The following is a 13,781-nucleotide window of genomic DNA, read 5'->3' on the forward strand; positions in this document are numbered from 1 at the left end:
ATTACAATTTATTTATTTTTGCAAGTGTGCCTAAATGTTCTAGCACCATTACTTTTCTTAATTTTAACTGTATTGAAGTATAGTTGATTTACAATGCTGTCAGTTTCAGGTGTACAGCAAAGTGATTCATTATATATATACGTATATTGATTCTTTTTTAGATTCTTTCCTCTTATAGGTTATCACAATATATTGAGTAGAGTTTCCTGTACTATACAGTAAATCCTTGTTGCTTATCTATCTTATATATACTAGTGTGTGTTTGTTAATTCAGAACTCCTGATTGATCCCTCCCTGCAATGTTTCCCCTTTGATAATCATAAGTTTGTTTTCAATAGCTATGTGTCAGTCTCTGTTTTGTAAATAAGTTCATTTGTATCATATTCTAAATCAGATCCCAGGGGGGAAAGATGGCAGTGAAGTAGAAGGAAGTTTAATGCATTCCTTTCTACAGATACATTAGGAATACACCAAAAGACACAATAATTCCCACAGAAAACCAGCTGAACACCAGCAAACAACCTCAGACACCAGAAAGGACTGCAAAGATCCTGACATAACTGTCTAGGACAGAGGGGGGAAAAAAAGGAGAAAGAGGAGGAGGAGAAAGGAAAGGGATGAGTCCCACACCCTAGGGTGGGGGGATCTCAAACAGAGGGGAGATTGCTGAATTCAGGGAAACGTCCTTTATCTGATGGTGAAGCCCCTTCTCCAGAGAGGAGTTTCCTTGGGTCAGTAGGGAGGCTTTTGTGGCTGTTCAAGTAGAGTGAAGTAGCTGAGCTGTGGAGAATGGGAGGGAGTGAGAAACACACAGTGGGTCCACACCACGGCTCAGCATTCCTGGACTGAGACGTTGACTCACAGCTGAATGGGGGGTCTGGGAGTGGGAGTGTGGCAACCAGAGAACTGGTTCAGGGTGAGAAACGTTGTTGGTAGTGGGGAGATGGACTGAGAGGACAAGAGAGGGGAGGTCTGTGACGAAGATTCCCTACTGCAGAGAGCTGTGAGACCATGGTAGTGGCTGGATACTGCTGACTCACAAGCGGGGGAGGAGCCCCAGGCATAGCCTCCCTCTGAGTGCCTGTGAAGGACAGAGGAAAGAACACTGTGGGCCAAGCTAAGACACTCAGGTATAACAAAGTTCCCCAGGCAGGGCTGGCTTAGAGTGCTGGCAACCGAGAGCCAAAAGCCCACAGAGTAGCCCAACTCTGAGACATTCTGTTTACACCTGAGCCACAGGCATTGCTCCACAACATGCACCTCCATGAACAACTGAACTGCCATGAACCAGACAGGCCACCACTGCTCACACACTCCCAGGGGAAGAAGCCACTATTGTACCCTCTCTCTCTCCACACACCAGCACTTACAGATGAACAATAAAAGAAGCTCAGCTGGTCACAGAATAACACAAAAAACCCAAGGTGTGTAGAAGGACACTTACAGCTGAGACCCCAAGGAAACAGAAATATTAGTATTAATTCTATTGAACTGGTCCATTCTGGGATCAGTTCTAGTTTTTTGTTTTTTCTTTTTTTTATTAATAATGATCTCAGTGTTAAGGAATCTACAAGTTTTATAACATATTTTTTATTCTATTTTTATTTTTAGCCTTTGTATATACTTCTATTTCTAGCTAAGTTTTTTGTAGTGCTGACTGTAGCTCTCCTACCTTCTTTTCATCTCTATCTTTTATACATTTCTACTTCTTTTTATTTTCATATTTCCAGTCACACCACATTCTTCTGTTGCCCTGTCTTCTATCCTTTTTAAGTTTATTTTATCTTAATATACTTATAAGCAATATTATTGGTCTGCTCTATCTCCTTGCTTTATTCTCCAGATGACACACTGCTTTGGTATTTATAATTAGCTTTTTGTCTCTATCTGAGTTCTTAGTATAATTATCTGATTTCATTCTGAGAATCTTCAATCTGTCTGGTGGTACCTTAGCTCGTTATTATATTTGATCCCAGCTTTCAATATCTCCCTGGATTTGTGTTTGTGTGTGTGTGGTGTTATTTGTTTGTTTGTTTCTTTTTGCTTTTGTATCTGTTTTGTTCTTTTTTGCTTTTGAATTTATGTTGATTTTCTCTTTGAATGTCTGATAGGATACTGGGGTTCTTCTGTCAGGTCTTTCTAGTGTCTTTTGTTCCATTGGACTCAGCATTTGTGTGTCTTATACATGTATGTGTTTCCTTGACTTAGTATGTGTTTGACTCAATGCTATGCCAATAGTCTGGGGCTTGGACAGTCTTCTTTAAACCCCTTTATTACTGGGAAAAGCAACCTCTGAAATTTGGACTACCATGAGAAAACAAAGAAACACCATGCAGGCAAAGTAGCAGGAAAAAACCCACAAGACCAAATAAAGGAAGAAGAAATATGGGAAATGCCTGAAAAAGAAATCAGAGTAATGAGAGTAAAAACGACACAAAATCTAGACAACAATATAGAGAAAATACAAGAAACAGTTAATAAGGACTCTGAAGAACTAAAGAACAAACAAACAGTAATGGACAACAAAATAACTGAAATTAAAAATACTCTAGATGGTATAAACAAGAGAATAGCTAAGACAGAAAAACAAATAAGTGAGTTGGAAGGTAGAATGGAGGAGATAATGGCCGCAGAGCAGGACAAAGAAAAAGAATAAAAAGAATAGAAGACAGTCTCAGAGACATTGGTGTTAACATTAAGTGCAGAAACATTTGAATCATAGGCATCCCAGAAGAAGAAGAAAAAAAGAAAGGGTCTGAGAAAATATCTGAAGAGGTTATAGTGGAAAACTTCCTCAACATGGGAAAGGAAATAGTTAACCAAGTCCAAGAATTGCAGAGAGTCCCATACAGTATAAACCCAAGGAGAAATACACTAAGGCACATATTAATCAAACTAATGACAATTAAACTCAAAGAAAAAATATAAAAAGCAGCAAGAGAAAAGCAACAAATAACATATAAGGGGAAACCCATAAGTATAACAGCTGACCTTTCTAAAGAAACTCTGCAGCCCAGAAAGGAAGGGCAGAATATTCTGAAAGAGAAAAACCTACAGCCAAGAATACTCTCCCAGCAAGAATCTCATTCAGATCCTATGAAGAAATCAAAAGCTTTACAGACAAGCAAAAGTTAAGAGAATACAGCACCACCAAACCAGTATTACAACAATAGCTAAAGGAACTTTTCTTAGCAGGAAACACAAGAAAAGCAAAACATCTACAAAAACAAACACAAAACAATTAAGAAAATGGGAATAGGAACACACATGTCAATAATCACCTTAAATGTAAATTGGTTAAACGCTCCATCCAAAAGACACAGACTGCATGAATGGATACAAAAACAATACCCTTCTATATGCTGCCTACAAGAAATCCACTTCAGACCAAGGGATACATATAGACTGAAAGTAAAGGGATGGAAAAAGATATTCCATGCAAATGGAAGTCAAAAGAAAGCTGGAGTAGCAATACACATATCAGACAAATTAGACTTGAAAGTAAAATCTCTTGCAAGAGACAAGAAAGGTCACTACATAATGATCAAGGCATCCATCCAAGAAGAATATATCACAATGGTAAATATATATGCATGCAACATAGGAGCACCTCAATACATAAAGCAAATGCTAACAGCCATAAAAGGGGAAGTTGACAGTAACACAATAATAGTAGGTGACTTTTAACACCTCACTTACATCAATGGACAGATCATCCAAACAGAAAATAAATAAGGGCACAAAGCTTTAAATGATATTAGACCATCTCAACTTAATGGATATTTATAGGACATTCCATCCAAAAACTACAAGATACACTTTCTTTTCAAGTGCACATGGAACATTTTCCAAGAGAGAGCACATCTTGGGTCACAAATCAAGCCTCAGTAAATTCAAGAAAATTGAAATTATATCAAGCACCTTCCCTGACCACAAAGTCATGAGACTGGATGTCAATTACAGGAAAAAAACTGCAAAAAATACAAACACGCGGAGGCTAAACAATTCACTGTTAAACAACCAAGAAATCATTAAAGAAATCAAAGAGGAAATCAAAAAATATCTAGAAACACATGACAATGAAAACACAACAACCCAACACCTGTGGGACACAGCAAAAACAGTTCTAAGAGGGAAGTTTATAGCAATACAGTCCTACCTTAAGAAATAAGAAAAATATAGAATAAACAACCTAACCTTACACCTAAAACAATTAGAGAAAGAAGAACAAAGAAACCCCAAAGTGAACAGAGGGAAACAAATCATACAGATCTGATGAAAAATAAATGAAAAAGAAAGGAAGGAAACAATATCAAAAATTAATGAAACTAAAAGCCACTTCTTTGAGAAGATAAACAAATTGATCAACCATTAGCCACACACATCAGGAAAAAAAGGGAGAAGATGAAAATCAACAGAATTAGAAATGAAAAAGGAGAAGTAACACTGGACACCACTGAGATACAAAAGATCATGAGAGACTACTACAAGCAAGTATATGCCAATAAATTGCATAACCTGGAAGAAATTGAAAAATTTTTAGAAAAATACAATCTGCCAAGACTGAACAAGGAAGAAATAGAAACTATGGACAGACCAATCAAAAGTATGGAAATTTAGGCTGTGATTAAAAATCTTCCAATAAAAAAAAGCCCAGGGTCAGATGGATTCACAGGCGAATTCTATTAAACATTTTAAGAAGAGCCAACACCTATCCTTATCACTCTTACAAAATATAGCAGAAGGAGGAAAACTCCCAAACTCATTCTATGAGGCTACCATCACCCTGATACCAAAACCAGGCAAAGATATCACAAAAAAAGAAAATTACAGACCAACATCACTTAGGAATATAGATGCAAAAATCCTCAACAAACTACTAGCTAACAGAATCCAACAGCATAGTCAAAAGATCATACACCATGATCAAGTGGGCTTTATCCTGGGATGCAAGGATTCTTCAATATATGCAAATCAATCAGCATGATACATCACATCAACAAATTGAAGGATAAAAACCATATGATCACCTCAATAGCTGCAGAAAAAGCTTTTGACAATATTCAACATCCACTTATGATCAAAACTCTCCAGAAAATGGGCATAGAAGGAAATTACCTCATCATAATAATAGTCATGTATGAGAAACCAAATGCCAACATCATTCTAACTGGCAGAAAACTGAGAGAATTCCCTCTTAGAACAGGAACAAGACAAGGGTGTCCACTCTCACCATTATTATTCAAGATAGTTTTGAAAGTTTTAGTGACAGCAATCAGAGAAGAAAATGAAATGAAAGGAATCCAAATTGGAAAAGAATAAGTAAAATTACCACTCTTGGCAGATGACATGATATTATATATAGAAAACCTGAAAGACTCCATCAAAAAACTGCCAGAACTAATTGATGGTTTTAGTACAGTAGCAAGATACAAAATTGATGCACAGAAATCTCTTGCATTCCTATACACAAACAATGAAAGAGCAGAAAGAGAAATTAAGGAACCTCTCCCATTTACCACTGCAACAAAAAGAATAAAATACCTCAGAATAAACATGCCTAAACATGCAAAAGATCTTTATGCAGAAAACTTTAAGACACTGATGAAAGAAATCAAAGATGACACAATCAGATGGAAGGACATACCATGGTCTTGGATTGGAAGCATCTATATTGTGAGAATGACTGTACTGCCCAAAGCAATTTACAGATTCAATGCAATCCCTATTAACTACCAATGGCATTTTGCTCAAAACTAGAACATGAAATCTTATGACTTCTATGGAAATGCAAAAGACTCTGAATAGCCAAAGCAATCTTGAGAAGGAAATAGAGAGTTGGTGGAATTAGCCTTCCTGATGTCAAACTATACTACAAGGCCATAATGATCAAGACAGTATGGTACTGGCACAAAAATAAAAAGGAAAATCAATGGAACAGAATAGAGAACACAGAGGTATGCCTATGCACATATGGACAACTTATCTTTGACAAAGGAGGCAAGAATATACAATGGAAAAAAGACAGCCTCTTCAATAAGTGGTGCTGGGAACATTGGACAGCTACATGTAAAAGAATGAAATTAGAACACTTCCTAACATCATACACAAAAATAAGCTCAAAATGGATGAAAGACGTAAATGTAAGGCCACACACTCTAAAACTCTTAGAGGAAAACATTGGCAGAATATTCTGTGATATACATCAAAGCAAGATCCTTTTTGACCCACCTTCTAGAATCATGGAAATAAAATCAAGAATAAACAAATGGGACCTAATGAAACTTAAAAGCTTTTACACAGTGAAAGAAATGATAAACAAGACAAGAAGACAACCCTCAGAATGGGAGAAAATACTTGCCAATGAAGCAACAGACAAAGGCTTAATCTCCAAAATATACACGCAGCTCCTGCAGCTTAATACCCAAAATGCAAATAACCCAATCCACAAATGGGCAGAAGACCTAAATAGACATTTCTGTAAAGAAGACACACAGGAGGAAGAATCAAGATGGAGGAGTAGGAGGACATGCGCTCACTCCCTCTTGCAAGAACACCAGAATTACAACTAAGTGCTGAACAACCATTGACAGAAAGACACAGGAACTCACCAAAAAAACCACCCCACATGCAGAGACAAAGGAGAAGCTGCAATGAGATGGTAGGAGGGACGCAATCACTTTAAAATCAGATCACACAAATGCTGGGTGGGTGAGTCACAAGCTGGAGAACAGTTATACCACAGAAGTCCCAAGGGATCTGAGCCCCACGTCAGGCTTCCTAATCTGGGGGTCCATCGATGTGAAGAGGAATCCCCAAGGTATCAGACTTTGAAAGCCAGTGGGATTTGATTGCAGGACCTCCACAGGACTGGGGAAAATGGAGACCCCACTCTTGGAGGGCCCACAAAAATGTGCTCACCAGGACCCAGGGGGAAGGAGCAGTGACCCAATAGGAGACTGAACCAGACCTACCTGCTGCTGTTGGAAGGTTGCCTGCAGAGGTGGGGGAGAGCTATGGCTCACCAAGGAGACAGGGGCACTGAGAGCAGGGTTTCTGAGAAGTGCTCATTGATGTTAGCCCTCTCAGAGTCCACCATTAGCTCCACCAAAGAGCCTGCAAGCTCCAGGGCTGGGTTCCCTCAGGCCAAACGATCACCAGGGTGGGAAAACAGTCCCACCCATTGGCAGACAAACAAATTAAAGTGTCACTGAGCTCCACCCACCAAATTGGATTAAAGTTTTACTGAGCTCAACCCACCCAGCCCAATCCACCATAAGTCCCTCCCATCAGGAAGCACCCATTAGCCTCCTAGAAAGCTTCCTCTACAAGAGGGCAGACAGCAGAATAAAGCAGTATCAGCAGTATTTCATCTTGTGGAACTGAAAATCACAGCCTCAGATAGACAGAGAAAATGAAAAGGCAGAAGACTTTGTACCAGATGAAGGGACAAGATAAAACACCAGAAAAACATCTAAATGAAGAGGAGATAGGCACTCTTCCAGAAAAAGAATTCAGAAAAATGATGGTGAAGATGATCCAGAACTTTGAACAAAGATTGGATGCAAAGATGGAAAAGTTGCAGGAAAAGTTTACCAAAGACCTAGGAGAATTAAAGAACAAACAAACAGAGATATGCAACACAATAACTGAAATGAAAAATACACTAGAAGGAAACAATAGCAGATTAACTGAGGCAGAAGGACAAATAAGTGACCTGGAAGACAGAATGGTGATAATCACTGATGCAGAAAAGAATAAAGAAAAAAGAATGAAAAGAACTGAAGACAGCCTAAGAGACCTTTTGGACAATGTTAAATGCACCAACATTCACATTAAAGGGGTCCCAGAAGGAAAAGAGAGAGAGAAAGGACCTGAGAAAATACTGGAAGATATTATAATTGAAATTTTCTCTAACATGGGAAAGGAAATAGCTACCTAAGTCCAGGAAGTGTAAAGAGTCCCAAGCAGGATAAACCCAAGGAGAAACATGTCAAGACACATAGTAGTCAAATGGACAAAAATTAAAGATAGAGAAAGGTTATTAAAAGCAACAAGGTAAAAATGACAAGTAACCTACAAGGGAACTCCCATAAGGTTAACAGCTGATTTCTCAGGAGAAACTCTGCAAGCCAGAAAGGAATGGCGTGATATATTTAAACTGATGAAAGGGAAGAACCTACAAACTAGAATACTCTACCCAGCAAGGACCTCATTCAGGTTCGATGGAGAAATCAAAAGCTTTACAGACAAGCAATAGCTAAGAGAATTCAAAACCAGCAAACCAGCCCTACAACAAATGCTAAAGGAACTTCTCTAAGTGGGAAACATAAGAGAAGAAAAGGACCTACAGAAACAATAACAAAACAATTAAGAAAATGGTAATAGGAACATACATATCGATAATTACTTTGAATGTAAGTGGACTAAATGCCCCAACCAAAAGACACAGATTGGCTAAATGGATACAAAACCAAGACCTATATATATGCTGTCTTCAAGAGACCCACTTCAGACCTAGGGATACATACAGACTGAAAGTGAGGGGATGGAAAAAGATATTCCATGCAAATGAAAATCAAAAGAAAGCTGGAGTAGTGATACTCATATCAGATAAAATAGACTTTAAAATAACAAATGTTACAAGAGACAAGAAAGGACACTACATAAAGATTGAGGGATCAATCCAAGAAGAAGAGATAACAATCATAAATATATATGCATCCAATATAGGAGCACCTCAATACATAAGGCAAATGCTAACAATTATGAAAGAGGAAATTGATAGTAACACAATCATAGTGGGGGATTTTAACACCCCACTTACACCAATGAGCAGATCATCCAGACAGAAAATTAATAAGGAAACACAAGCTTTAAATGACACAATAAATCAGCTGGATTTAATAGATCTCTATAGGACATTACATCCAAAAACAGTAGATTATACATTCTTCTAAAGTACACATGGAACATTCTCCAGGATAGATGACATTTTGAGTCAGAAATCGAGCCTTGGTAAATTAAAGAAAATTTAAATAATATCAGGCATCTTTTCTGACCACAACGCTATGAGATTAGAAATCAATTATAGGAAAGAAAAACTGTAAAAAACACAAACACATGGAGACTAAACAATACACTACTAAATAACCAACAGATCACTGAAGAAATCAAAGAGGAAGTGAAAAAATATCTAGAGACAAATGACAATGAAAACACAATGATCCAAAACCCATGGGGTACAGCAAAGGCAGTCTTAAAGGGAAGTTTATAGCAATACAATCCTACCTCAAGAAACAAGAAAAATCCCAAATAAACAAACAAACCTTAAACCTAAAGAAACTAGAGAAAGAAGAGCAAACAAAACCCAAAGTGCATTGACAGAGAGAAATCATACAGATTAGAGCAGAAATAAATGAAATAGAAACAAAGAAAACAATAGCAAAAATCAATAAAACTAAAAGCTGGTTCTTTGAGAAGATAAATAAAATTGATAAACCTCTAGCAAGACTCATCAAGAAAAAGAGGGAGGGGACTCAAATCAATAAAATTGGAAAGGAAACAGGAGAAGTTACAACAGAAACCACAGAAATAAAAAGCACCATAAGCGATTACTACAAGCAACTATATGCCAATAAAATGGACAACCGGGATAAAATGGCCAGATCCTTAGAAAGGTATAACCTTCCAACACTGAATCAGGAAGACATAGAAAATATGAACACACCAATCACAAGCAATGAAATTGAAACTGTGACTAAAAATCTCCCAACAAACAAAAGTCCAGGAACAGATGGATTCACAGGTGAATTTTATCAAACATTTAGAGAAGAGCTAACACCCATCCTTCTCAAACTCTTCCAAAACATTGCAGAGGAAGGAACACTCCCAAACTCATTTTTTGAAGCCACCATCACCCTGACACCAAAACCAGACAAAGATACTACAAAAAAGAAAACTACAGACCAATATCACTGATGAATTTAGAAGCAAAAATCCTCAATAAAATACTAGCCAACAGAATCCAACAACACATTTAAAGGATCATACACCATGATCAAGTGGGGTTTATCCCTGGAATGCAAGGATTCTTCAATATATGCAAATCAATCAATGTGATACACCATATTAACAAACTGAAGGATAAAAACCACATGACCATCTCAATAGATGCAGAAAAAGCTTTTGACAAAATTCAACATCCATTGATGATAAAAATTCTCCAGAAGGTGGGCATAGAGGGAACCTACCTCAACATAATAAAGGCCATATATAACAAACCCACAGCAAACATCATTCTCAACGGTGAAAAACTGGAAGCATTCCCTCTAAGATCAGGAACAAGACAAGGATGTCCACTCGCCACTCCTATTCAACATAGTTTTGGAAGTCCTTGCCACAGCAATCAGAGAAGAAAAATAAATAAATAAAAGGAATCCAAATTGGAAAAGAAGAAGTAAAACTCTCACTGTTTGCAGATGACCTGATACTATACATAGAAAATCCTACAGATGCCACCAGAAAACTACTTGAGCTAATCAATGAATTTGGTAAAGTTGCAGGATACAAAATTAACACACAGAAATCCCCTGCATTTCTATACACCAACAATGAAAGTTCAAAAAGAGAAATTAAGGAAACAATCCCATTCACCACTGCGGCAAAAAGAATAAAATACCTAGGGATAAACCTAACCAAGGAGGTAAAAGACCTGTACTCAGAAAACTATAAGACACTCATGAAAGAAATCAGAGAAGACACAAACAGATGGAGGGACATACCATGTTCTTGGATTGGAAGAATCAACATTGTGATAATGACTATACTACCCAAAGCAATTTACAGTTTCAATGCAATCCCTATCAAATTACCAATGGCATTTTTCACAGAACTAGAACAAGAAATTTTAAGATTTGTATGGAAACGCAAAAGACCCCAAATAGCCAAAGCAATCTTGAGAATGAAAGATAGAGTTGGTGGAATCAGGCATCTTGACCTCAGGCTATACTACAAGGCAGTATGGTACTGGCACAAAAACAGAAATATAGATCAATGGAACAGGATAGAAAGCTCAGAGATAAACTACGGTCAACTAATCTATGGCAAAGGAGGCAAGGATATGCAATGGAGAAAAGGCAGCCTCTTCAATAAGTAATGCTGGGAAAACTGGATAGCTACATGTGAAAGAATGAATTTAGAACACTTCCTAACACCATACATAAAAATAAACTCAAAATGGATGAAAGACCTAAATGTAAGGCCAGACAGTATAAAACTCCTAGAGGAAAACCTAGGCAAAACACTCTATGACATACATCAAAGAAAGACACTTTTGGACCCACCTCCTCGAATAATGGAAATAAAATCAAGAATAAACAAATGGGACCTAATAAAACTTAAAAGCTTTTGCACAGCAAGATCTTTTCTGATCCACCCCCTAGAATAATGGAAATAAAAACAAAAATAAATAAGTGAGACGTAATGAAACTTCAAAGCTTCTGTACAGCAAAGGAAACTATAAGCAAGACGAAAAGACAACTCTCAGAATGGGAGAAAATATTTGCAAATGAATCAACAAAGGACTCATCTCCACAATATATAAACAGTTCATCTAGCTCAATGTAAAAAAAAACACACAACCCAAACAAAAAATGGGCAGAAGACTTAAATAGGCATTTCTCCAAAGAAGACATATGAATGGCCAAGAGGCACATGAAAAGCTGCTCAACATCACTAATTATTAGAGAAATGCAAATCAAAACTGCAATGAGGTATCACCTCACACCAGTTAGAATGGGCATCATCAGAAAACCTACAAACAGTAAAGACTGGAGAGGGTGTGGAGAAAAAGGAATGCTCTTACATTGTTGGTGGGAATGTAAATTGATACAGCCACTGTGGAGAACAGCATGGAGGTTCCTTGAGAAACTAAAAAGAACTACCATATGACCCAGCAATCCCACTACTGGGCATATACCCAGAGAACACCATAATTCAAAAAGATACATGCACTCCAATGTTCATTGCAGCATTACTTACAATAGCCAGGACATGAAAGCAACCTAAATGTCCATCAACAGATGAATGGATAAAGATGATGTGGTACATATATACAATGGAATATTACTCAACTGTAAAAAGCAATGAAACTGGGATATTTTTAGAGGCATGGATGGACATAGAGACTGTCATACAGAGTGAAGTGAGTCAGAAAGAGAAAAACAAATATTGTATATTAACACATATGTGTGAACTATAGAAAAATGGTACAGATCAACCAGTTTGCAAGGCAGAAATACAGACACAGATGTGGAGAACAAACAAATGGACACCAAGTGGGGAAAGTGAGGAGGGTTGAGGGGGGAAACGAATTGGGAGATTGGGATACCAAATTTGTCACTCTAAATATATGCAGTTTATTGTAAAAAATAAAAAATAAAAAGACATACAGATGTCCAACATGAAAAGATGCTCAACATCACTAATCATCAGAGAAATTCAAGTTAAAACCACAATGAGGTATCACCTCACACCAGTCAGAATGGCCATGATTAAAATCTAGAAACAACAAATGTTGGAGAGGGTGTGGAGAAAAGGGAACACTCCTGCACTGTTGGTGGGAATGTAAGTTGGTACAGCCACTATGGAAAACAGTATGGATTTTCCTTAAAAATCTAAAAATAGAACTACCATATGACCCAGTAATCCCACTAGTGGGCATATACCCAGAGAAAACCATAATCCAAAAAGAAACATGTACCATAATGTGCATTGCAGCACTATTTACAATAGCCAGGACATGGAAGCAACCTAAATGCCTATCAACAAATGAATGGATACAGAAGATGTGGCATACATATACAATGGAATATTACTCAGCTATAAAAAAGTAATGGGATGGAACTTGGTGTACCCCCCAAAAAATAATAAATAAATAAATAAAATTTAAAAAACTAAAAAAATTAAAAAAGAAAAAAAAGAAAAGAAAAAAGAAAAAAAGAAAAGAAAAAGAAATGAGAAGGAGCTATATGTAATGAAGTGGATAGACCTAGATTCTGTCATACTGAGTGAAGTATTCCAGAAAGAGAAAAACAAATATTGTATGCTAACTCATATATACGGAATCTAAAAAAAAAAAAAAAAAAAAAAAAAAGGTACTGATGAACCCAGTGACGACAAGAATAAGGATGCTGATGCAGAGAATGCACTGGAGGACACGAGGTTGAGGGGGCAGGGGGCAAAGGGGAACCTGGAACAAAGTGAGACCGTAGCATAGACATGTATATATATACTACCAATTGTAAAATAGATAGCCAGTGGGAAGTTGCTTTATAACAAAGGGAGATCAACTCAATGATGGGTGATGCCTTAGAGGGCCGGGACGGTGGTGGGCGTGGGGGGTGAGTCGCGGGATGGAGGGAATATGGGGACATGTGTATAAATACAGCTGATTGACTTTGGTGTACCTCATATGCTGCTACAAGTGTGTAAAGCAATTATATTCCAGTAAATAGCTTTAAAAATAAATAAATAAAATGTACTAATTGATATTTTGACATATTTGTGCGTTCATGAAGCCATCCACATAATTAAGATAATAAAGATATTCTCCACACCTCCCTGACTTCTGTCCATTCCTGCTCCCATTTTACCACAGAAACTACTAATCTCCTTTCTGTCACTGTAGATTAGTTTATATTTTCTAGAAATTTGTATGAGGGGAATCACAGAGTGTATACTTATTTTTGTCTGGCTTGTTTTATTCAGCATATTTATTT

This window comes from Hippopotamus amphibius, chromosome 12 (assembly GCF_030028045.1).
Source record: "Hippopotamus amphibius kiboko isolate mHipAmp2 chromosome 12, mHipAmp2.hap2, whole genome shotgun sequence".
In the NCBI taxonomy this organism is placed as follows: domain Eukaryota; kingdom Metazoa; phylum Chordata; class Mammalia; order Artiodactyla; family Hippopotamidae; genus Hippopotamus; species Hippopotamus amphibius.